This window comes from Papaver somniferum, chromosome 10 (genome assembly GCF_003573695.1).
Source record: "Papaver somniferum cultivar HN1 chromosome 10, ASM357369v1, whole genome shotgun sequence".
Taxonomy (NCBI): domain Eukaryota; kingdom Viridiplantae; phylum Streptophyta; class Magnoliopsida; order Ranunculales; family Papaveraceae; genus Papaver; species Papaver somniferum.
In genome coordinates, this window is record NC_039367.1 from 96442439 (window position 1) to 96467886 (window position 25448).

Consider the following 25448-nt stretch of genomic DNA (forward strand, 5'->3'; position numbering starts at 1 on the left):
TCTGAAGGATTCTTATGATAGCCAAAACCTGGGGGAACCTGAGAGTTACTAGACTGACCTTGATTATGGCCCTTGGACCAAGAAAGGTTTGGGTGGTTTCTCCAACCAGGGTTATAGGTTTCTGAATATGGGTCAAACTTCTGCCGGTTTTCAAATCTAGTGTTATTATAAAGAGCATTGGCTTGCTCTTCAACCATCTGGCCCTCCCAAAAAGGCTCCATTTTACCACTACTACCACTAGAATGACCTAATTCTAAGGCTTCTAACCTTTTGGCTATGGCAGCTATTTTAGCATCTGACTCATAATATCCTTCTATCCTATTGACATTTCCTCTACTTAGAAGAACTGTTTTCTTGGGTTCCCTACTATTTTCCCATTGTTGGGTCTTATCGGCGATTTCATTCAAAAATTTCATCGCCTCATCAACAGTTTTATTCTCAAACCCACCAGTGCATAAGGACTCAACCATGGTTGTTGTTGAATAATCTAAACCCTCGTAGAGGATCTGAACTAGCCTAACTTTCTCTAAACCATGATGAGGACATTCAGATAACAAGTCATTGAACCTTTCCAGATACCTATATAGAGATTCTCTCTCTTGTTGAGCAAAAGTACAGATTTGTGTCCTAATAGACGATGTTTTGTGCCTTGGGAAAAACTTATGTATAAAGGCAGAAGTAAGTTGGTCATAGGTTTCAATTGACTCAGAATCCAAACTATATAGCCAAGATTTGGCTTTATCTTTTAAGGAAAATGGGAATAACCTAAGTTTCAACTCATCATCACTAAGGTTTTTAATTTTCAGAGTACTACAAACTTCCTCAAATTCCCTAACATGAAAATAGGGGTTCTCATTCTCTTGGCCTAAAAAGATTGAGAGCATCTGTAAAGTCCCAGGTTTGAGTTCATAATTTGCCTCGGTTTCGGCTAACTTGATACAAGACGCACGAGAGGTCCTAGTTGGGTTTAATAAAGTTTTCAAAGTTGCCATTTCTGGCACTACCAAAGGACTAGGAGTACTTTCTTCACTAAATTTCAAGTTTCAAAGATGAAATTTCCAAAGACAGGGCTCTCAAAAGAAGAATCTTCGAGCTCCCCTCCTTTACAAGAAGAACTACTAGGTTTGTTACTAATCAAATGACCTAGAGTATTTATTTTCCAAGCCCGTTCTTTAATGACCTCGGGCATACACTAGAAAAACAAAATTAAAAAAAAGAAAAGCCCTAAAAGGAACGGAAGTTCTATGCAAACACAAACAAGGCTGACTCCACCACAGCAAACCTACTGAATTCTAGCAAACAAAAAGCATGATGGATCCACTTAGATTGTTTCTAGACCAGCTTCTAATCCTTCGAAATGGAATTCGTTACAATTTAAGAAAACCCATATGGAATCAATCCGAGTCAAATTAAGTTGAATTGAGGCGAGGGAATCTCAGTGGAGCTTGATACCCAAGGCCTCACCGCTATTACAAGGAGGCGCAGTCACGCATTCAACTCACAGAAACCATCATGAACTTCGAAGTACGCTTAAAAGAGTAACCAATATTTTTCGAACGACTTTCCTGCGTTACCCTATAGGTCTCGTTCTATTCCAAATTTTAAAGCTTAGGTTCGCGTTTGGTTCCGTTTTCCTAAGGCGGGCAAGAAAAGAACGGTGATGAAATCCGAACCCTTATCTTGTATGGACAGTCATTGCCCTTTACTAGGAAAATAAAGCAGCCGTTTTCAGTTCCTCAGCAAATATGCAAACGAAGGAATACAGTAACTCGCTAGCAGGGATTCGCGAGTGTTTCGACAAACTTACCTCCCGTTCCAGACGGGGGATGAACCACTGAAGTCGACTCGGACCACGACTCCTATGTCATGTACGAACCTGAGGGGCCGAGGCGATATCGTAATCGTCGTCCTTCTCTGCAAACAGTTTAATATTTAATACTACCCTTCCGTAGGGTTTAAAAATTAAAAGAAAGTCCAAGTGTCCAAAGTCCAGAAGAGAGTCCAAAAATAAAGTGCAAAAAGAAAAGAAAAAATACAAAATAAAAAATTCCTAATACAATCTAATAAAATAAAATTCTCTCTCTTTTTTTTTCTTCGTTCTTTTCGGTTTGTCTTTTGACACCCGAATCTTCAAGTAATCACCAACAGCTTTGGCAACTTCTTCTTTCGCTCCGGATTACAAAATATGTAAAGAAAAGACAAAAAGCCAAAAACGTAAAATAGAACAAATAAAATTAATAAAAATAAAAACCTAAAAAATAAATCTAAAAACTCTAGCCTAAAGAAAAGTCCGCGTCGGCGGCGCCAAAAATTGATGGTATTTTTATAGTGGTTGTAGAAGTGGTAAGAAAGTGGTTCGTTAAGACTTGTGAAGGTTGTAATTTTAGATGTAAATTTTAAGAATAAAGAAAATAAAGCAAGTAAAAGTTGATGTAAAGATTAAATTAGTTAAACCGGGGTTCATGATTTCACCATTCACCAAGATTCATGTGATTCAATGTTAATTTTTATAATGCAATTATAGACAATATTACTCCAATTTAAAAGAACTTGTGATTCTAATCATTTCCAAAACTATAATTGTTATTCGCAAGCATGAAGTATCAAAATTCCTAAACTAAGCATACTTCATCAAGAGAAAACACAACTAATTAATAAAAATCATTTACTCAATTTTCATTTGGTGCAAATAATCATAAAAGAATTGCGTAAATAATTTTAAATAACTTTACCACATAATTATTGGAATAATGGCTTCCTCCATCGCCCCGAAGGTTGGGTTTAGCTCCTCATATTATTCACTCGCTCAAAATATTGGTTCATAGCTCAAAAGTGTATAAAAAGAGGTGAAAAGAGCTTATACAGAGATTCACAACAGTTATAAGTGTTGCAATTACACTGTTACAGAGAACGATAAAGATGAGATGTCGTTTTTACTCTAGCAAATAAGTCTGCCTACAAAGTGTCGTTGTTACTGTAGCATGAACGACAGTTTTTGGTGGGTCGTCGTTCTTCGTGTTCTTCACAGCACCAGCAAAAAACTCGTCTCTGCAACTCTGATTTCACGCCTCTGTGATGCTCTACACTCCGCCCAAACTCTCCATAACCCCTCTATGCTACCCCAGAGCCTTATTTATACTCAACAGGTCTAAGAATAACTCCTCATTACTCCACAAAATCTCCCATTATACGGCAGTGAAGAAAAATGTTCTCAGGAATATTTTCATCCCTGATTTTTCTTCTCATGCGTCTGTTTTATCTCAGCACACTCTTTACACGCTACCTACAACTCCAAGACGGAGTAAAACTCGTGCACGCATGGAATATTCACGTAATCTTTTTAACAGTACCCCATGAAACTCTCATGCTCTATTTTCTCCAATCCACGTAACCATCCCACTTTTCTCGATTCCAACTCATATACCATCCCTGTTTAGTCGAAACAGGGTATATCCAATCCACTTATCCCATTGAATCCGGCCAAAGCTTATTGAAATTTAATGCTGAAAATCTGACCAAATATCCCGTGAATATCACACTCCCTGTCTTGCTTCGAATGGATTATTCAGCCAATTTTATTTGTATCCAAAGCCCATACCATGCCTGTTTCACTCATAGGAACAAACCCAATTAATCTGAGCCATTGAGTCTCACTCTTTCACGCCCAAAAATCCGATCAAAAATCTGCCTTTGTTGCTGCCATTTTCCCCGCCAAAAATCAGTTTTGAAAGGTAGAAGATGGTTATCCCTTATCCAAAATATGGGCGCCTTTAACAGCTGGGGCGCATGGGGGTGCCCTTATCCAAAATGAGGGTGCCTTTAACACTTTTTCTGGGGTGCCTTTAGTAATTTTCTCCGGGGGTCCAAATAACACTTTTCGAGCAACTTTTCCCGTGCGAATGTATTTCTCCAAAAACACCTATCCAAACACAAAAACACCATAATTAGTACAAAATCGAGCACTAACAATACATAACATTGAGGACAATTCAGACACAAAAATGTGTTTATCAATTGCTGAATCAGAACTTCGTATGAATTTGCGAATTTAGCCTTTATCGAAAATCCACCATCTACACACGTACTTTATGCTTTTCCTTAAACTGAATTGAATTTCTTAATTGTTTCTCTCATAGTATTATGCGAAGTATAGTTTGGGTATCTGCCTAAGGAGGTGGGAAGCACTATTTCCCTATTTGCCTCTGCTTTATATCTCCTTAGGGGAGTTCATGCGAATGTTGTTGTGTGCATTATAACACGCGATATTAAGATAATATGCGAAGACTAAATTTTTGAGAGAATAGGTCATAAGACCTGCATGCTTCTGTTTATATCATATTTCCACGAAAAGATAGTGAGCATGCTTCTTATGTGCTTCCTATCATGTTCAGGCTATTAAAATTTGTGAGTTGGTTATACTTAGCTTGATTTGAGTGCGTCTTCATCCTGCCTCAGTGCAATTTTGATATCTTTGCTCCTTTCGTGCTTTTGAGATGGTATGTATTTTTACGAATTTTTATAGGTCTTAATTGCCTCGTAAGTAAGGTCTTACCGCCTTTCCCATGTAGAACTTTTAAAAGACTTATGGTTGCCTTGGGTAGGGTCTTCCACATGTTGGGCGGCGAGATCTCAGTTCCATATGCTCTTGCGAGTCATTGTCCATTGATCTCGCCTTAACTGTGTTAGTATTTTTACCTCCTAAGGTTATTCATGCGACAATATACCAGACCTAAATACTCCCGTGAGTAAGAAGTCCCAGCACATTGTCGTTTTTAACACAATTCATCTCCTTAATGGAGGGTGTCATGCATTTATATTCCCCCTGAATCGCCCCTTCAAGGAACTCACCCCTAAACATTTTGGTTTAGCTCCTCTTATCCGGTTATGCAACGATCAGTGTTGTCGCAATCCCATGCATTTCGCCTAAGTGGCTTAATGGGCATGAGATCACACCCTAGATGGGGTTTTTTTGGACCGGGTGTATCACAAGTTCCAGGCCATCTTCTATCTCCACTGGCATGCTTTTACACCCCATACCGGAGAATTTATTCGCTGACTGGTGCGTTCTCAGTGGCCTCCAGTGGATGGGCTTTTTTTTCACCCAATAAATATATTTCTCCCATGACATATCATCTATGACGCGCGTTAGAGCTTAAGGGTCACCTCTTACACACTGTGCAGTCCACCTGTCACACAGTAGTGCGAACTAAGTTGACCCGCCATAACTGTATTCCCAGCCTCCGTAAGTAGAGGTTTTAATAATATCATGATGTCCCCTATTGAGGTCTTATGGAAACTTTATAATTTGTCGCGTTGCTTTCATTTCGTTTTTGGCTTGTCTGCTTTCTTGCTTATCAAAAGGACTTGTTTCATAACTTTTTAAGTTGATACATGGCTCACCTTCTCATTTGCATTATGGTACTTAATGGCATACTTTATCCTCCCCGTCTTCAATTTTTTGCCATGACACTAGTCTCAGCTTTTTGCAAATGTTTAATGATCTTCCCCTTTTCTTCGCGATTATCAGAATGTTGGCAATCAATGCGACTCTTGTACCTGTCGCATTGTATTCTCCACCTCGATACCAAGCTTTCCAGGCTTTCTCCTTGTTTTCTTCTTAGATTGAATAGGATCTTTGTCCCCGTCCTGAGTAATCTGAGCTGTGTATGGGTGTTTATGAACAGTTCTTGCGATGTATCGCCTATCTCCGCACATTCCTCCACTCTGTTTGATTCTCTTATTTCCTTGGGAATTAGTTTTTACGACTGTCCGATCATTTTTTTTCTTCTTACCATGCCTGAATCTCTCCTTCCTTGTTATTTGATCTTCTCCTTCTTTCCGTATCATGTTAATTATTAATCTTTCTGCACACCTATCATCCTTCACATTTTTCTTTTGTTTTTCCTTTAACTTCGCTCTCCCTTCATACTGTCGCACGTCCGCTTCGTTACATCTTTTCGCATTGATACAATCTCCCACGATTTCTCCAATACATGTTGGCATGGGGAATCGAATTATCCTTTACAATATTGACGCGACCCCCATTACCCCATGTATCTAAGGACTTCCGATGATGGCATTATAGGGTGACTCCACATTCACTACACAAAAAGTAACTATCGTTTCTAGAGTTCCTGCGGGTACAACTAAGGTTATCTCGCCCTTTGGCCTTGAGGCAACGTTATTGAACCTATAAATCGTGTACGTAGATGGGATCAAGTCTGAGTCACAATATCCCATGGTCCTAAATGCATGGTAGAACAATATATCGACTGAACTCTCGGTGTCTACTAGGATCTTGTTTATCATCCACGATTGCTTCCTTTCATCTTCACTGTCTTCCCATTTAGAATGGGGTTGCATAGTCATAGTGACCACCAAAGGATCAGAAAGTATCCCACTTCCTGTTTGCATATCCTCCGTCGTGAAGGAGATCGGTTGTTTCTTTCATTCTTCGAGAGCGCGACTTTTGGTAACCAAGTGTATTTCTTCGCCATTTCGATCGCTTTTGTAAACTCGGCTCAAGACGTTATCATGTAAGTCGCTAATGTTTTTAGGGGAGTGGATGATTTAATTTATCTGACTTGAGTTTTGTCCAATTTCGATGCGATGGATTGCAGCTTGTGCGGGTTGAGGTGGTTCCCTTGGTAACTCGCCTTCTTCCAGATATTGATTTAACCTTCCCTTCTCAATTTTTCTGATATGATTCTTCGCGTTTTTCTGCAATTGGCGATAGTGTGGCGGTGGAATCGATGGTACGTGCAGAATATGCCTGTTCTTATTCCATGCAAGGGTTCATTCCCCATGTTGAATGGCACCGGTATTTCTTGGGTTAATTTGATCGTCTCCCAGACCTTTTCTATCGGAGCGTTTAACCTAGGTAGCTTCACATCATCAAACGGTGGGTAGTTTGGTTTTCGCTCAAATCTTGGATTAGGATTATATCCATATCTCCTGTCATTGTTGAACCGTCCTCCTTGATTATCGTACCTCTTTGCAGGATAGTTGTACGCATGGAGTCTACCCCCATACTCTCTTCGAAACCACTCTTCATCCTCTCCTGATAGAGCTACTTCTTTCGCGGCCCTCTCCATGCCTGGCTTCTCTGTCCATTGTCAGGGGTACTTCCGGCATTATTTTTAATTCGCGGCATGAGAGTCGCACTTCCTCCCTTTGCGGCTGTTATAGTCGTCATGCTGGTGTTCATCTTTCTCTGTTTATCTTCCAAGGTTATAAATTCCTCCTGATATTCCCTTAGTTCTTTCATATCAATCTGATGCCGGATTCGGAATATCTCCACGTACAAGAGATCAGTTGGATACAAAGCGTTGACGAAGGCGAGGATTAGATGTCGTTCTGATACTTCTCCTGTTGATTCGCTACACATGGTTCTCCATCGAATGACCAGACTTCGCAGACTTTCCCCATATGCTTTCTTCAAGTTGAATCCGTTCTCAATTACGGTCTTGGTGCGTTTACTGGTTGTGTAATTCCCCAGGAATAATCTCTGCAATTGTGCGAATGAAGTCATTGATCCTTCATTCAAGTTGTGGAACCATAACGAGGCCTCCACTGTTAGACTCGCTGGGAAATACTTGCACAACACCCCCTGATGTTGATCCCATGGAATTAGTGTTAGGTTGTAGGCTTTCATGTGTTGTACTGTATTTCCGGTCCCATCAAAGATGCTAGAAATGTAGGAAAGACACACTTTGCTGGGTTGGGGGCTTGTAATATCTCACGCGAGAATGAAGATCGTTCTGCTTCTTCGATTGCTTCTGCCAACTTCATTGTTCCTCCTCCTCGTCTATTATTATTCCTCATGGCTGCTTTAAGTTCCTCAAGTTGTTGCAATATGGTTTTGTTTGCATCGGCTTGTTCTCTTTCTCTCTGTGCGACTACCTCTAGTGCTCTTTGTTCTGTTGCGCTTCTTTCTATAGCTATTCTCGTTTCTTGTTCCAGAATAGTTTCCCTCCTGTACCTTTGGTTCTCGCCCTCTGAACTACTTCCTCTTCTTTCATCATATCTCCCTTGTTCCTAGAACTTTGTCCTTCCATGGTTCCTTCTTTTCTCTCTTCTTTCATGCAACCATCTTTCAAGATCGCGGGCATCTTCCCTTTCGCGTTCTCTTTCTCGTACTTCGAGTTCGTACTCATCATGATCGTTTTGTTCTTCCCTTTCCTCACTATGACGTCTCCTCCTTCTTCTTGATGAACTTATACTTGTTTGTGTTTCAGTTTTCCCAGTTTGAGTTCGCATTAGCATATTCTCATTTAGTCGATGATTTTCTTTTACCAACAAGGCGTTTTGTCTTGCCAAGTTCGCTCGTTCTTCCGCAAATTCTGCATCTCGTGCTCTGCTTCGTTCTAGTCCTTGCCGCAGCTCTCTTTCAATTCTCCTGTCTCTTGCGAGACGTTATCTCAACTGTTGGATGGTTACTTCCCTCTTTGTCCTGTCGCTTGTTCTTCATCCTCCATAGTGTCAAGGTCAGTTGTATGCATACTTCCCTCTTCGTATATGGTTGCCTCCCCGTGATTAATTTGTTGTATTGGATTTTTAGGAACAACACCGCAGTTCTGTTGATCTGTCTTTATGATGGAATGTAGGGTACGGTTGCGATTTTGTTGCTCTGCTCCTCGTCTTTCTCCATCGGTTGAAGTCTTAGCTTCATTCTAGCGCTTCTTCTGTATGCCACTCTGTTGCTTCTTGGTGTGGCTATGACGCGAGTTGCTCTCGACGGAGTCAGATGTTGGGAACAGTATTTTCACAGAAACTTGGCAAGGGTTTGATTGTTGTTTCAGCCTGTTTTGGCAGGGATAATTTGTTAGAGTTCTTCTCTCGACGGTTTCAATAGTTCTTGTCCCTACACTACTTCAAGTGACGGTGTGTTTACGAGGGTTTCATGATAATGAAGATGTTTCAAAGTAAGATTTATGTAGGTTTGACGAACTGCTCTATAGGTTTGACTAGGCTTCCATCTACTAACTAGCAGGTGAGGATAATCTTCCCTGTTTCTAGCGCCAAAATGTAGTTGCGGAAAATCCCACAACTACACTCAATGAAATGATAAGAACACTAAGTCTAAGTCATGGAGTAAAACTTAAACGTTAATGATATTATACACTTCTAGACACTAGATATGATCTTCAAGTAAGCTTTTCTACGAAAGATATGAAGTTCTTACAAAGTATCACAAGGATTCAAGCTCATAACAATGGAAATAACAAGTAGGATAAAACCCTAAAGATCTCTTTCTCTTCTTCTAGAATTGATATTATCCTTACTACTTGACTGAATTCTCTCTCAACCTGCCTCTCTCTTCCTTATTTGAATTCTTATATTGGCCAATATCCTGATAGAAGACAATTGGGTTCACGTGCAAAATCTCTGCTAGCTGATCTCTATTCAATCTGTCTTATTCGCCAGACTTTGGAGAGATGTCGTTGTCTCTCGCGTTGCTATTTCGTACTCTTCCTGATAGATGCCGTGTTATGCTTGTCGCCTGGTTGTTCTTCGTGTTTCTTTATTCTCATCTCCTAACTTCTGTCTTCGTCGTGTTAATGATTGTCTTAGTCAGGGAGAGGTTGTGATTTAGCTATGTGAGATATTTCGCCCCTACATGTCGAACCTTTGGCGTCTCATACATGGCGACTTAAGAGATTGCGCTTCAGTTTAGTGCCACATCTTTTAGTTTACAGATGTAAGGTTCGTATATACTGTGAGGTGCACCATCAGCTCGTCCCTTCGGGGACATCTGATAAAATTGGAACGATACAGAGAAGATTAGCATGGCCCCTAGATGACACGCACAAATCGAGTAATGGTCCAAATTTTTTTGTTTTTATTTTTCAAATTTTTTTGGTGCACTTTTTGGGTTTTGTTTTCAATTTTTTTTGGTTTCTGCAATGTGGTATTGTATTGGTATAGTCTCAATAAATTAGAAGAGAAAGATCAGAGCAGCTTCGGTAATCTTGCCAGTAGGAAGGAATAATTGGAAGTTCAACAAGTCTCGGTTTAGAGTTCCTTCTCAACTGAGCTTCCCTTCCAAGCTAATCTTTCTTTTAGGAAAGGAGTAGAGCATTATACCCTGTAAATTTAGTTTCTGACACGTTGAAGAGTGTTTCATCTCTAACATTAATAATAAGAGCCGAACTGTTAATAAGAAACAAACAGAAAATATTACAAGGAACGGAGGCCTACAAAAAACCCTTAGAAGAACCATAAAAGCTTGGCGCCAATGGCTGCCTTCCTGTAGATTTAGAATCCTCCTCAGCGCCATGCTTGGCAAGAAGGCCAGCGTCTTAAATTTGCACCCGTGTTTTAAAGGTCCAGGATTTTGCAATTTTTACTCCATAATGCACCCTATTTACTTTGTGAACAGATTACGATTGGCCAATACCAATTAATCTCAGAAAGTTGTTTTCAGGTTCCTTCCAATAGAAACCCTGTAAGAGGATAGGAAAAACATTGCATGCTGCAAGAATATAGATCACCAAAGCATGCTTTCCCATCCATTCAAAAACCAAAGTTGGTTTTCTGAAACCAAGTACATCAACCATCACATAAATTCCGACAAAAAGAATGCCTGCAGCACCACCTGTAACACATGTGTAGCTTAAAGAGTAGAGGGACTTGTTTATGTGCATTCCACATAAGTCCGAAACGAATCCCACAACAACTAGACCCGCAGCAGACATCGTCCAAGATAGTATCCTATCCTTGTGATCCTTGAAATGTAATACTATATGACCAAAATGCAAGCCAATCATGCAGGTAACAATTGCCATCACAGAACTTAAAATTCCTTCTGGATCAAATGGGGTTGACACCAGCTAGGTGCATTCGATGGAAGTGGACCGTTACCTGGTGAGTTCATGCTGCATTCTTTCGTCCGAGCGTAGGTCGGCCTCTTATGTAAATGTTGAATACCAAACAAATTACGGTCAATCATTCCAACAGCATTACAGGCAGGTCCAGTATCTCCACGAACTCCACAATTTACCGATGTTATGTTTGAAGAGAAAGAGAAGTTTTCACTAGGAATCTGGTACTCCCAGTCAGCAACATGTAGCCCGTACAACAGTGCAGTATATGTCACAGTCAGCACCACAACATATATCCATTGGAGCTTATACTTCTTTAGCATAGATCGTCCTGATTTCACAACGCCATCCCTCTTGAGCCAAATCTCACATACAGCTGTTAACAGATATGCTATTGCAATCCTCTGTAGCGTACCCATCAATCTAATTTGTTGAATATCAACACCATAAGTTAGGTTGTTGATGCCATGGAAATAACCTCCTTGAAGCACAATGCCGAAGATAAAAAGTTTGAGTGTCCGAAGTGTAGCCTTCTTTGTTAAATCAACTCTGCACTTGAACCTCTTATATGCAAACGAGAGAGCAACTCCAACAATAAACAAGAAGAATGGCATGACAAAATCAGCTAGACTAATACCATTCCATGGAGAATGATTAATTCCAGGTAGGATACCACCAACATGATCTACAAGTACCATAAGCGCCACCGTGAGTCCTCTGAATACATCAAGAGAAACTAAACGCGGCTGCTTTAAAGAAATATCTCTCTCACTAGTAACATCTTCAGTTTTGCCATTACTAGTACTATTAATTTTATTGATTGTTGCATTATTAGAAATCTGTATACAGTGATGATCATTAAGAGCTGTTGAAGAATTCATTACTGACAACTCCTAGCCAACGCAAGTTGACACAAATATTGCTATTCAGAAGAGCTCAGCATCCAATATCTATATAAGTTTAGACTTTAATTTGTCTTTCCTCCTCCTCTCTTAAATAGAAAGAAATTAGGAACCAACTCTCCGTTACATTATGTTAAAGGCCACTCTAGTACCGCTAATATCTAACAACCTAATTAAGCCCGACCTACTAATACGAAATCATGGTAACGAAAAGGAAGATGACATAAGAAACGTAAGCCTAACCTCTATTAATTTGGGTGATAGCTAGCGCAGAAAAAAGATTACCTGAGTTTTGATTTCGTGGCGTAATTCGGTAAATTGGAGTGAGCTAGCTGTTGTTAGTTCTCTAAGCTCGAATAACATTACGTAGCGGCTGATTGCTTTTAGTTATGCAAAACGATGGATGGCCGTTCAATGAAAGAAAAGATACCCATGTAGATGAAATATTTGTCCTCAAGTCTTTGTTACTTTGGTAGCAGGCATGCTTCACACATATCAGGTTAGCGCATGTAGCACCAGTAGGTATACATTTAGGTTTTGCTAATTTTCTTTTGTTACCGACCCATTAGAAGTTGCATTGTATGTATCAATTATTGGAGGTAGGTTCTTATGTCATCTTCCTTTGCAATACACCCGGCAGCAAGTTAATTAGCTATTTTTAGTGTTTAACATTGTCAAGTAACTTAGTACTAGGGCCGTTTTAGGCCTAGGGCTAGATGGTCGACCGCCCTAGGCCAAAATTTTTGAGGGGCCCAAATACAATGTTTTGAGCATTCCCATTAGATTGCCTTATATAAGAAACATATTTTGAGGCATACTAGATAATGCCAAAATAGTGTCACTAAATAAAAAACAACATCACCCCTTATCCACCATTTTTGATAATGGCATAACTATCCTAATATAATTAGTGTAAATGATTATGATTAGAATTGATTAATTATGAATTTTAAGGATTGATTAAACATTAAATTATTAGTGGTGAATTGGTAGAAAAATCAAATTTATGTGAGAGAGTTGGGATTTTTGAGAGGAAGAAGAAGAAGTGAAGAAAAAAAGTTTGGGTTTTGATTTTTGAGATTTTAGTGATTAGAAGTGACCAAAATGTGTGATTCAAATCAGAGGTAAACTTCTATCGAGGTTTAATTTCCTTTTATAAGTTGAATCTGCCAAAAAAATGAATTTTTAAAACCCAGATCTGCTGACCAGATGAACAGTTCGGCTCAAAAGTTATCAGCCGAACTTCACTCAGAAACTGAATCATCCACTAGGTTCAGCTTGAAAAATTGAGGTTCGGCTGGAAAATTGAGGTTCGGCTGAAAATATTGTAAAGTCGCATTAGCTGAACATAGTGTTTCTCTAAATCATACACTAAGTTCGGCTCAAAATTGATACTGCAAGATCAGCCGAACTGATCTTCTGAAAACCCTAATTTCATCTTTGAAATCATATTCTACCGGTCAAACAAAATAAAATCAATCAAAAACAAGATGGGTTTGTTAGGCATACATTCTAAAATACATCTAAGAACAATTGAGATTTGGATTTCGCATTCCAACATCGCTCACTTCGATTCGTGTTTCCTTTGTTTGATTAATTTCTTTATTGAATTGGAGTCCTAGATGTTTAAGTTTAAAATTTATTTTGATTTTTAATTTTAGGTTTTTGAGGATAAGGGAACTATGAAAAATTGAAATTATTTAGGGATATATAGATAATTACACTACCTTTAGACACCCCTTATAAACACACCCTAGATAATATAATGGATGAGTATGCCTCAAAAAAAATGAGTATGCCTCAAAATAGGTTTCTTATATAACATTCGGTCAGTTTAGATGTTTGAAACTTTCTTTGCATCTTAAATTACATGAAGAACGAATCTATGTTTGTGACTGTGATGATATATGCATTGAGATCGGTACTAACCTTGATGTGGCCGTTTAAATCACCAATGGTGAACAACGAAACTCTGAAAATGGGTGATTTCATTCAAAATAGTACAGTTTTTCTTAAAGAAAAATTGGCTTATACCTATAATATTTTTTTTTACTATTTTATAAACCTAATGATATTTCCATGTATATTATTTGCTAAAGAGATTATAAAATTATCGTAAGTCTCCGAATTTTATCTATATACCTGATAAACACTTCCCACCTTTTATAGCATGTTGGTGACATATAACTGTGCATTTTATACGTAAAATATCTATTATTTTTGAACTTGTGAAACTTTTATATGCATGTATCTAATGGATTGTGGATGTTTAATTATTCTAAATAATCATTAATTGAACATTAATCATTTATGCACATGTACTTTGGAAAAAAATGCCTACTTTTGGAACAATCTTGGTATAGGGGCGGCACGATTTAGTAGAGGGGCGGCATTCTAATAGGACAAAAAGGGTCATTACATGATCATTCAAGGTGTCTCTTATAAAGAAAAACTGGAAATGACAAATTAGCCCTCATTATTGATAACCTAGTTCAGTGATGATAATCAAGTTTAGTGTTAATGATTAATTTCACTTATATTAACTCAAAATCAAAACAAAATCAGATTTTTAGAGTTAAAAAAAAAAGTTAGGAGGAGAAGAAAAAGAAAAACTTTTGTGATATTTGTGAAACCATAGATTTTGATTCACTCAACCAAAATGAGTGATTCCAGTGACCCGGTATACTTCTAATTAGTTCCTATTAGCTTTTTCTCGCTCAAAATTATCTAATGTACGTAACAAAATCAAAACTTTTAAATTTTCAGAAGAACTTACGGTTGGAATTTTTCTCGTGACCAACCGTAACTCTTGGTTACGGTTCGTAATTTATCGAATACCAACCGTAACTAGTTAAATTTGGGGAAGATCCAATCATAAAACCAGTTACGGTTGGTAATTAAATTTGGCAACAACCGTAACTAAATTACGGTTGGTAACTAATGAATCGAGACTAACCGTAACTACCATACGGTTGGTGTGCCAACTTAACTTTTGAACCGTAAATCATTATTTGATAAATTCTTAAGAACATGATTATTTACGGTTGGTATGGTTGTTTGAGTAACAAACCGTAACTCAATCACGATTCATAAATATGATGCAAATACAAACCGTAACTGAACATATGTCTCAAAATTAAGAACTTCCGGTTGGTATTTGAGTTTAAACCAACCGTAACATCAACCCAATCTACAGTTACAATTCGTATTTGAGTTATTACCAACCGTAACTCACATGCAACCAGAAATTTCAATTTCAATTTTCATACAAAACCCTAATTTTTGATACAAAATTAACTTAAATCCAACAAACAAACTAAACCCTAACTGGGTTTTTCTAAACATTTTTCAAACGCCGATTAATCGAAGACGATGAAATTTTCAGTTTTAATGGAGGTTACGGTTGATGGAGGAGAAAATAAGACGAAGAAGAAGATGAAAAAAAAAACTGATTTGGTTTTTTCTGATTCATTAGGTTTAAAAAAAATTGATTTGATTTTGGTTGATTTAAGGTGAAAAGGGTAATCTAGTCAATTTACATCCCCTTTAGGACATCCCCTAACCATCTAAAGGGACATTACTATCACAATGCCGCCCCTATACCAAGATTATTTTAGAAGTTCGTCCTGCACCTTTAAAACGGTAGAGACCTCCTTATTAGAATTGGTAGGGAAATATAACGTTCAGACCTATCTTGAATTGAGAAAAAAACCCGTTAAGTGACTGATATTTCACAGGTGTGGGCTTACACATGCGCACCCGTTATATTTTGGGGAACTTAGGCGCAGGCCCAGAATAATTTTTTTTCTTACCGCCAGGCCCAGAATTACTTTTCCCTACAGTCGCACCCAACATTATTTAAAATTATTAAAAACGTGTAGAGTTCATCAATTACACTTCAGCGGTTCTGGGAAGTTTTATTAACTCCCAAAAACGGTCGGAACCATTTCTTTTCTCTTCTTCTCATTTTTTCTTCATCCGTTCTTCTCATTTTTTCTTCATCTGTTTTTCTATTCCTATTCCTCCATAAACACTGTAACGGATGATTGATTATTGAAGTTGATCAAACCCTAAAAATCAATTTCAAACTCTAAAAAACCTTAACCCTAGAATTCAGTAGAACCAAAATGGATGAAACACCGACAAAAACACGTCTTCAGAAATCAAAAGAGAAGAAATTAGGTACTAAAACTAGTTTAATCGATCTTATTCTTGCATGCATTCGGTACATTTGATTTTATTTGATTTTTGATTTTAATTTTTGTTCTTGATGCTTCAGATGAAAAAGGAAAAATGAAGTCGAAGAAACAGAAAAAACCCGGTGAGATTTATCATTAGCTTCATCTGTTAGTGTTTGATTTTGTTTTTTTTGAATTTATTTTTTTTTAATCTTAAATTTTGTACAGTAATTGTCGATGATGAACCAGAAAAAAAGAGTAAACCTAAAAAGAAAACTGTTTCATCCTGAATACCCATAATTTTTTTTGAGTTATCACTTTATTCTTCTTCGATTTTAACATAATTTTCTCCTCAATGTGATTTTACCTACTGATGTTGAAGATGAACAAGAAGAAATTGATAGTGTCGAAACGCTGAAGGAGATGCAAATCAAGACAAAGAAAGCAAAGAAAGCTGCACCAAAGGAAGTATTGGGTGATGATACAGATAATGAGGATGATAATATAAATGATGCCGAAGATGGTAAGATTTGCTTTGAATCTAATAAGCAATGTGTTGTCTATAAACAAGGTGCGTTGAATTCCTTCTTGTTCCTGTTATGCATCAGTTAATAAACTTCTCTTATCATTTAAATGCATAATAAGTTAAGCAGGGTTGTGTTTTTAAATGCATAATAAGTTATGCACCTTAACAAATCAATGCATGACATATTATTCAGTTCCAATATTATATGCATGACTAGTTATGCATTGTTTAGACTTGCTGCATCACAGGTTATGCATATAAAAAAATGTTTTTATATTTCTTATGCATTCCTTTGTTGTTCTAAAATATTAACTGCATGACTAGTTATGCATTGTTTAGACTTGTTGCATCACAGGTTATGCATATAAAAAAATGTTGTTATATTTGTTATGCATTCCTTTGTTGTTCTAAAATATTAAATGCATGACTAGTTATGCATTGTTTAGACTTGCTGGATCACAGGTTATGCATATAAAAAAATGTTGTTATATTTGTTATGCATTCCTTTGTTGTTCTAAAATAGCAGTTCTAAAATGCATTTTTTTTGTTCTTTTTTTTACGCAGTTAAACCTAAAACCAAATCTGCAGTTCAAGGAGGTACTTATAGAGCAGGTTTCCTTAGGGTAGGTCACTTGTTTAGTAAGATAAAATACAGAGGTGGTTTGAATCCGTTGCAGGCTAACATGATGAATGTGTGTGTGTTTGGAAAGTTCTATAACTGGTTATATGCTGCAAACATGGCATACTTGGATGGTAAGAGCAACAAGCTGATGGATGAAGTCTTTCTATCATATGACCATGAAGATTTGAATCAACATTCATTCAAGTTGTCTGAAAACAAGTCCATAGCATCAACGTCTAGTGAGCTTGTTGTTACATTTTTGATTCCGAGAATTGAAGGAGACAGAGGAAATGATATTCTGACTTCAAAGGCAGAGATAGAGCTGACTCAGTCACATCCCCTCGTCAAGAAATTCCAATTCAAAACAAAGCCAGGATTTATCAGCAAAGATCCCAAAGCACGGGTAACAAAGGTGTGGATATATGATATTGAAAGGTTGGTGTTGGAAAAACTTGATAAGAAAGGTCATGAAGAGGAAGTTGTCTGCCTTATATGCCTTTACATGCTAGTCGTCTTGTTATTTTTTCGTTCAAGTGGAGACAATTTAGATGTCTCGTATGTTGGTTTGGTTAAGGATTTGGAAACCATGGACTCTGTCTCTTTTCCTGATCTTATTCATGAACACCTGATGGAGAGCATCAAGACTGTCAAAAGAAACAATCTTCATATCAGAAATTGCAGTGGTTGCACTATATATTCTCTTGTGAGTTAGTTTTTTTTTTTACTTTCATAACATCTGTCAATAAATATTACTTTCTTGGATACAAAATATCTTATTAGTTATTATTTTTTGCAGCTTTGGTTGGCTGAGCATTCTAACATAGATGAGATATCATCAGACATCGTCAAGGTCATTTCCAATGCTACACCGAGAGTTGTGAAGTGGGACTTGGTATCAATGAAGAAAGCAATTCTCAAGAAGAATATTACGTTCTTAAAGGTACCTGTTTGTGAACATTTCATGATTTATAATTAACCTTCATGCATCTATGACTGTATCTCTAAATTCCTTAAAAATGAATGCATAATAAGTTACGTTAGAAAAAAATGATAACTGCATAATAAGTTATGCACCTTAATAAATCAATGCATAACATGTTATGCAGCCCAATATATGAATGCATGACCGGTTATGCATTTTTCAATATTGAAAAGGAGTTAAGCAGGGTTGTGTTTTTAAATGCATAATAAGTTATGCACCTTAACAAAATCAATGCATGACATATTATTCAGTTCCAATATTAAATGCATGACTAGTTATTAATTGTTTAGATTAGCTGCATCACAGGTTATGCATATAAAAAATGTTGTTATATTTGTTATGCGTTCCTTAGATGAGTGTCATTAATCATGTGGCAGTATAATGAGAAATTTAGAGATGAGTACAGTGCAATGGAGATGGAATTCTGTGAACCAAGAAAACCAAGAAAAAGGAAAGAGATATATGATCTCGTCGCAATGAATCTTGAAGAGAACAGGGACAAGTATGAAGAAGCATTTCTGGATGCGATTAAGATCATTGAACAAGAAACGTGTCCCCCCGATTGTGCTGAAGCAAGGTTACAGATCATTGAAGCAAAGCTGAAAGACATGAAGCAGACTCAGGAGAGGAATAGACAAAGTGGAGTAGACTTCAATGAAAAGTTGTGTAATTACGTTAAGGAATTGCTCGTTGATTGTGGCAACATAGAAGTGCATGAGGAGTATAATGAAGAAAAATGATATAATGAAGATGCTTAGATGGAGACCATTTCAAAAAACCTGGTACCTAAAATATAACATCTTTTATTATGGTATTTTTATTAATGTCAAATCAACTATGTACTACTTATTATTTTTAATCAATTATAAATTGTTTACTATATTGTTGTTTTGTTGTTTAATCAACTATTTACTTAATTTCATAATAAACTGTTTATATCTAACACATTTTGGTTACATGAATCTCTAGGAAAAAGACGTAGAAGGGGAGTTTGTACCAAGAACAGAATTTTTGAAGAGGTCACCGTTGAAGAAAAAGTCAGTATTGAAGCGAAAAGCAAACAAGGCAGAAGAGGATGGGAAGCAACCAGGAAGCAAGGTAAGAAGAATCAAGGAAAGGACAACATGGAATCAAAGGACAACCAGTGTATTACTCAAAGATTGTGAGCTAGGGAAGCAGAAGAAGCAAAAAGACAAGCCTGATGAGAATAAAGTTGGAGAAGAAAATCCCCGTACATCTGTTGGCTTGCCGTTCATAAAATTACCTCCGCTGGAAACAATGGAATGCTTTCAAGATTACAAGGATATAATAGAACCAGCCATGATGGAAGTACTGGAGACATACTTTGAGAATGCCAACAGCCTGTAAGTACATCAAAATTACCTTTATGCTTGTTTGCATAATATGTCATGCAGCTCCCAATGTTTAATGCATGGTTAGTTATGCATTGTTTAAAATATCTACATCACATGTTATGCAGCTCCAATGTTTAATGCATGTTCAGTTATGCAAAAAATGTTGTTATATTTATTATGCTTGTTTAAGAAATCAATGCATTACAGGTTATGCTTCTTATGAAATAAATGCATAACAGGTTATGCTTAAAAAAACCCATGCATAACACAACCCTCTAGTTTATGGTTCTGCCGCATGTCACTTGAATAAAACATCTCACCAATTATTTCTTATGTCATCTGCAGAAATTCGGCTTGGAGTATCAGAGAAGGAGAAGACCCGTACTTGTGGGATATTCGGATTCACGGAGATATAATAAGGCATCTAATGAACAACGAATACTTAGAAGACCAAGTAGTACGCTACTACAGTTATAGGTTGTTCAGGAAGCGGGAAAATGAAGAGATGGTTGATAGTGTTGAAAATAGGTATGCGGAGTCTGCATTCATGACGCCATATGCTTGGGTAAGTCAAGAAAATAAAATCATTTTGCTACATAACAAGTTATTCCTGCATATTATCTTATGCCCATATAATTACTTCAGCATAAAATGTTATGCAACTAGATTGAACTGCATAACAAGTTATTCAGCATTGTTTTCTACACCTGTTGTGCACCCTTTCAATTGCATCCACTAACTTTTTTTTCCTAAAAAATATTTCTTTTGCAGTTCTTTGTTAAAACAAAGGAGAAAGATGGGATTGCCAAATTTGTTGGAGAATTCATCTTGAATCTCCCTATTGAAGTTGAGAGAATGTTCATTCCAATGAACTATATGACAAAGGAAAACCCTGCTGGTACACATTGGACATTGTTAGAGTATGACTTTTCAGAGGGTGAATGGAATTACTATAACAGTGTTGAAGGCTATAAATCTAACTGCAAGAAAGAAGCTCTCATAATGGCAAATGCTTGTATGTCGTATTTGATCCAAAGATATGATGAACTGAATCTATCACCACAAATCGTGGATATAAAGCGGGAACCGCTTGTATACAGGGATATTTTTACCAAGAATGTTCCTGAACAAGGTCATCACCCCGACTGCCTCATATTTGTATGCTATTATATGAAGATGAGCATGAAGTCTCAAGTCAGGGATAAATGGCTGAAGTTGGGAAAGGAAGATGCAGTATAAAAAGCCAACAAGAAAGGAGTAAGTCTGGTATTGAAAATGCTGACGGATCTTGGAAACAGTTGGGAGATAGATTCCAATGAAGACATCTGGGATGATGTTGCGCGTCAATGTGATGAAGCTGCGCGTCAAATGTGAAGATGTGCATAATAGAAAGGCTCAAACATAACTTTGTTTTAACAACCTGTGTGTTGTTGGTAGGTTGAGAAATTTAACTTGAGAGTGAAAACTAATGGGAAAGTAGTTAGTGTGAAGCTTAACTTCAGTCAGTAGTTCTTGTCAGAACAACTTATGTTATCTTGTCGATGTTTATATATATATATATATTTATTATATATCAATGCTGGTTTCAGTGCTTCTATTTGCTGCAATCTTATTTCATTTAATTGTATTATGATATAAATCTTACAAGGAAAATGAAGGAACAACAGGTTACATATAAACATCTAAATAACAAGTTATGGAACAAAATAAACCTGAATAACATGTTATTCCTAATAAAATAAATGTGCATGACTTGTTATGCAGACGCATGACTTGTTATGCAGATGCAGATGCATGAAGGAACCACATTTGCATGAGTCGTTATGACACCATCTTTAAAAGAATAAATGCATAACAGATCGTGCATCGTCGAAAAACAATGCATAAGAGATTATGCATCTTCAAAACAATAACGCATAATACGTTATGCATCATAAAAATTAATGCAGTTATGCATCATCAAAAACTAAAGCATAATCCATTATGCATTTAAGAATAAAAATGAAAACATTATCTGATAGAAGCAGAAAAACACACAGTGAAAAAAAAAGTATTTTTCATAAAACCAATACAAAAAAGAAACTAAGTAAAGAAAAAGTACTTGTTCATAAAAACTAATACATAAACTAATGAAAGAAAAATGAATAAGGTTCAAACTTAAAAGTAATAGTCTGAAGAAACAAACAAGATAATTGCTCTTCTTTAACTTCCCTTAGGTTGCTTCGGCGGCTTCGGAGGCTTCTTGTAACAGGTAGGATTCGTACATATTTTCTTATTATGATGACCAAGCTCAAAACAATTACCACATCGAATAGCTCTCCTGGGCGGCTTCTCATATCTGCTCAAATGCCTATTAGCTTGTGGTCTCCCTGGCGGCCTCCTAACATCAGGTACATCGATAATATCATTACCTTCATAAACTTCAGGCCTGCTATAGTTCGGAATAGGATGAATTGCATGACTGTAGGCATTATTGAAGTATGAAGTAGTGAAATGAGGTTCAACAAAATCATATGGATTAGAACCAGACATTGTTATCGATGCGAAAGCATGCACACATGGAAACCCATAGACTCGCCATCTCTGACAGGTACATGTCCTTGCCTCAAGGTTAACACTATGAGAACTTTCCCCTCCTTCCACTTCATAAACATGAGTATCGGACCGTATAACCAGCCAGGTTAAACCCCCATCAATAAGAGCCTTCATCTTATTTTCATTCTTCGGTGTGAGAATTGTTATGAAACTATTACCCGTATTCCGCCTTTCTGACATCATACTCATCACATCCTTCCTTATCTGATCTAGAAGGGCATTTGCAGGGAGCTTCTTGTGTACCTTCATCCAACTATTGAAGGATTCAGCAAGAGTAGAAGATGTCCTACCATACCTACAACCCTGGAAAAAGGCATTTGACCACTTCTCTGGAGGGATATCTTCAATATAGTCGGAAACCCAACCACAACCAAGACCCCTAATAGTAGCGATGGCAGTTTGGAAACCTTCGCGACTAAGAGCATAAGCAGCAGCTTGAAATGAATCAATAACTGCACCATACCTTTCGTCAGATGCATTAATAGGTAAGTTCATCTTAAGATGATAATAGCAGAAACTATGGAAGGCTACAGGAAAGTAAAATGGAATCGCTCTCTTTAATCCTTCTGCACGATCAGATAAAAATGTGATTGGCCTTTGATCATGATCAAGAACATTACTCAAATTCCTCATGAGTTATCATTATCTTCACCAGGTATCAGGGCCATGGCTAGTGGGAAGAAGCCTGCACAGAAAAAAATATAAAATCAAGCCATCACCCTATATATACTAACAGGATCAACATAACTCGAGTTTAATTCTATGAGTCCCCAGCACCCTATATATACTAACAGGATCAACATAACTCGAGTTTAGTTCCCGTATCTTCTCCATTATTGTTTTTATTCTCCACGGGATAATTTCCTTCTCTGCGAGGATTTTATTCCCTCTTCAAGTGTCTGCTGATGTCGACACACACCCAACATGCTATGTTCTCGTACAAGATCGACTCTAACTCGTTCCAGGAAGATTTCTACACGCTCCAAACAAGTAAAACTCATCCAACAGAATCCCGAGTATATCTCGTGCTCTGTTTTCTTTCTTCTTTTTTTTCTTCCGGCAGTAATTCTTATACCTTTCCTTTTTTAGTAAAACAATGTCCTTCCTAGTCAAAACCGAGAGAAACTCAGAAAAACTCACGTCCAATCTTGCCCTGAAAGTTACGCAGCTACAAACTCCATTTTCCCTCCAAAACTAGGTGAAGAAGAAGGACGCCCCCTATCTAGAATATGGGTGTCGATAGCACTGGGATGTGAACATTAACGAAGGTACCCCTTATAAATTAAGGTGCCCCTTATCCAAAACTGAGAGTCCGAATAACATGCGTCCTCCGGGTGCCTTTAGCAACTTTTCGAGCCGAATTTCCCAAAAATATTTATTGCCCAAAAATACCTACAAACACACAAAACGACAAAATTAGTACAAAATCGAGTACCAACAATACGAAACATTGAGGACAAATTAGACAAAAAATGCGTTTATCAGATACCCCCAAACTTATTATTTGCTAGTCCTCGAGCAAAACTAATAAAAAAATAAAACCGAGTTAATCTCGGGAGGGTTTACCAGAGGTGTACCCACAAAACCTTTACTCCTGACCCTAGATATCTACGCAGAACCTTGGAAGACACTAAAGAATCTCCTTGGTTGGCATACTTATTGACTACAGGAGGAAGTACCCTGATGTGAAATTCCAATTGTTGTACACGAGTTTGCACTCAAGCATACTAAAATTCATATAAAGTGACAGAGCTCTACTCAGATAGTTTCTGGACATCATAAACCGGAGTCAACCAATCACATGGATAGATTAAGAAGATGGATGTAGAAAAACGTGGATGATGTTGACTAAGGTGAACCTATCCTAATGGACTGAGATACTGGTCTGGACTAGTATCAACACACTGGCATATACAAGGGAACCAGTGGTGGATAATCCTAACACTAGGTCAACTCAGCTGGCATTTACAAGGGTACCAGTGGTCGACTTTATTGTATTTATTCCGGATGGTCAGGTGGTCTGGTCTCAATAATTTTTTGTATGCATTTTGGTATTTTTTACTCAAAAAGTGCTTACAATGGTGAAAATGGAGAAAATAATCAAAGCAGCTAGTTTGCAACACTTTATGAGCGTTACAGACTCGTTGTACAGAACGGGTGTTGCCAACTGAAGATATACGTTACTGATGGATTGTTACAGACTTGAAATATACGACCCTAGAAACGACTGTCCTTAACAGCTAATGTTCTTCATGTTCATCTTCTCTGCAGCAGCAGAAACTTCTCTCTACAACTCGTGATTTGATCACTCTGTTGCTCTCTGTTCTAATCCCTAACTCTCCATCCCCCTTCTATGAGTCCCCAACACCCTATATATACTCACAGGATCAACATAACTCGAGTTTAGTTCCCGTATCTTCTCCATTATTGTTTTTATTCTCCACGGGATAATTTCCTTCTTTGCGAATATTTTATTCCTTCTTCAAGTGTCTGCTGATGTCGACACACACCCAACATGCTATGTTCTCTTACAAGATCGACTCTAACTCGTGCCAGGAAGATTTCTACACGCTCCAAACAAGTAAAACTCATCCAACAGAATCCAGAGTATATCTCGTGCTCTGATTTCTTTCTTTCTTTTTTCTTCTGACAGTAATTCTTATACCTTTCCTGTTTTAGTAAAACAGTGTCATTACAAGTCAAAACCGAAAGAAACTCGGCAAAACTCACGTCCAATCTTGCCCTGAATGTTACGCAGCTACAAACTTCATTTTCCCGCCAAAACCAGGTGAAGAAGAAGGACACCCCCTATCCAGAATAGGGGTGCCGATAGCACTGGTATGTGAACAGTAACAAAGGTACCCTTATAAATTAAGGTTCCCCTTATCCAAAACTGAGAGTAATGGAAAGAAGGTTCCATTTGTTCCTAAACACACTCATCAGTGGTACCAAAGAAATCCAGTGATGCACTAAGTGTCAAAAGGAATGATTTCCTAGTAAATTCCATGATGTTGGAAGTTACAAATTTCTTGGAAAAAATGAATTTGGACATGAAAGGTTCTAAAAGTGATGTCTTTCATGATAATTCAAAAGTGGAACACAAGAATCGGTGGAAGAAAAAATGAAATAAACCAAAAACTATAGATTGTGAGAAATCCATGGTTGCGAAAAATTCGGTTTCTGATACCTGCGGTTTTTAAAGACATTGTTCACCACAACACAACACAACTTTATTGTGTTGAAAGTGCATCCTCACCAAGAAATACCTTGTTATGTATACCGTGAGGGAAGCACAAGAATAGGGGCGCACACATTATATTGGGTATAATTTTGAATATTTGGTAACATTGTAGAATTCGATTGGATTCATCTAAAAAGGTATGTCTCTAATCTTGAGAAAGATTTATGTTTTTGTTATTTGTTTGAAGTACTTATAATGATTCATGTACCTTGTGTTTCGTTCAT

The 25448-nt window shown here is 37.4% G+C and overlaps 2 pseudogenes; one reads left to right on the forward strand and one right to left on the reverse strand.

Moving 5' to 3' along the window:
* Positions 1 to 9738: 9738 nt before the first annotated feature.
* LOC113319920 lies at positions 9739 to 9835 on the forward strand (annotated as a pseudogene).
* A 426-nt stretch (positions 9836 to 10261) lies between these two features.
* Positions 10262 to 11560, reverse strand: LOC113317329 (annotated as a pseudogene).
* Between the last annotated feature and the right edge of the window lie 13888 nt (positions 11561 to 25448).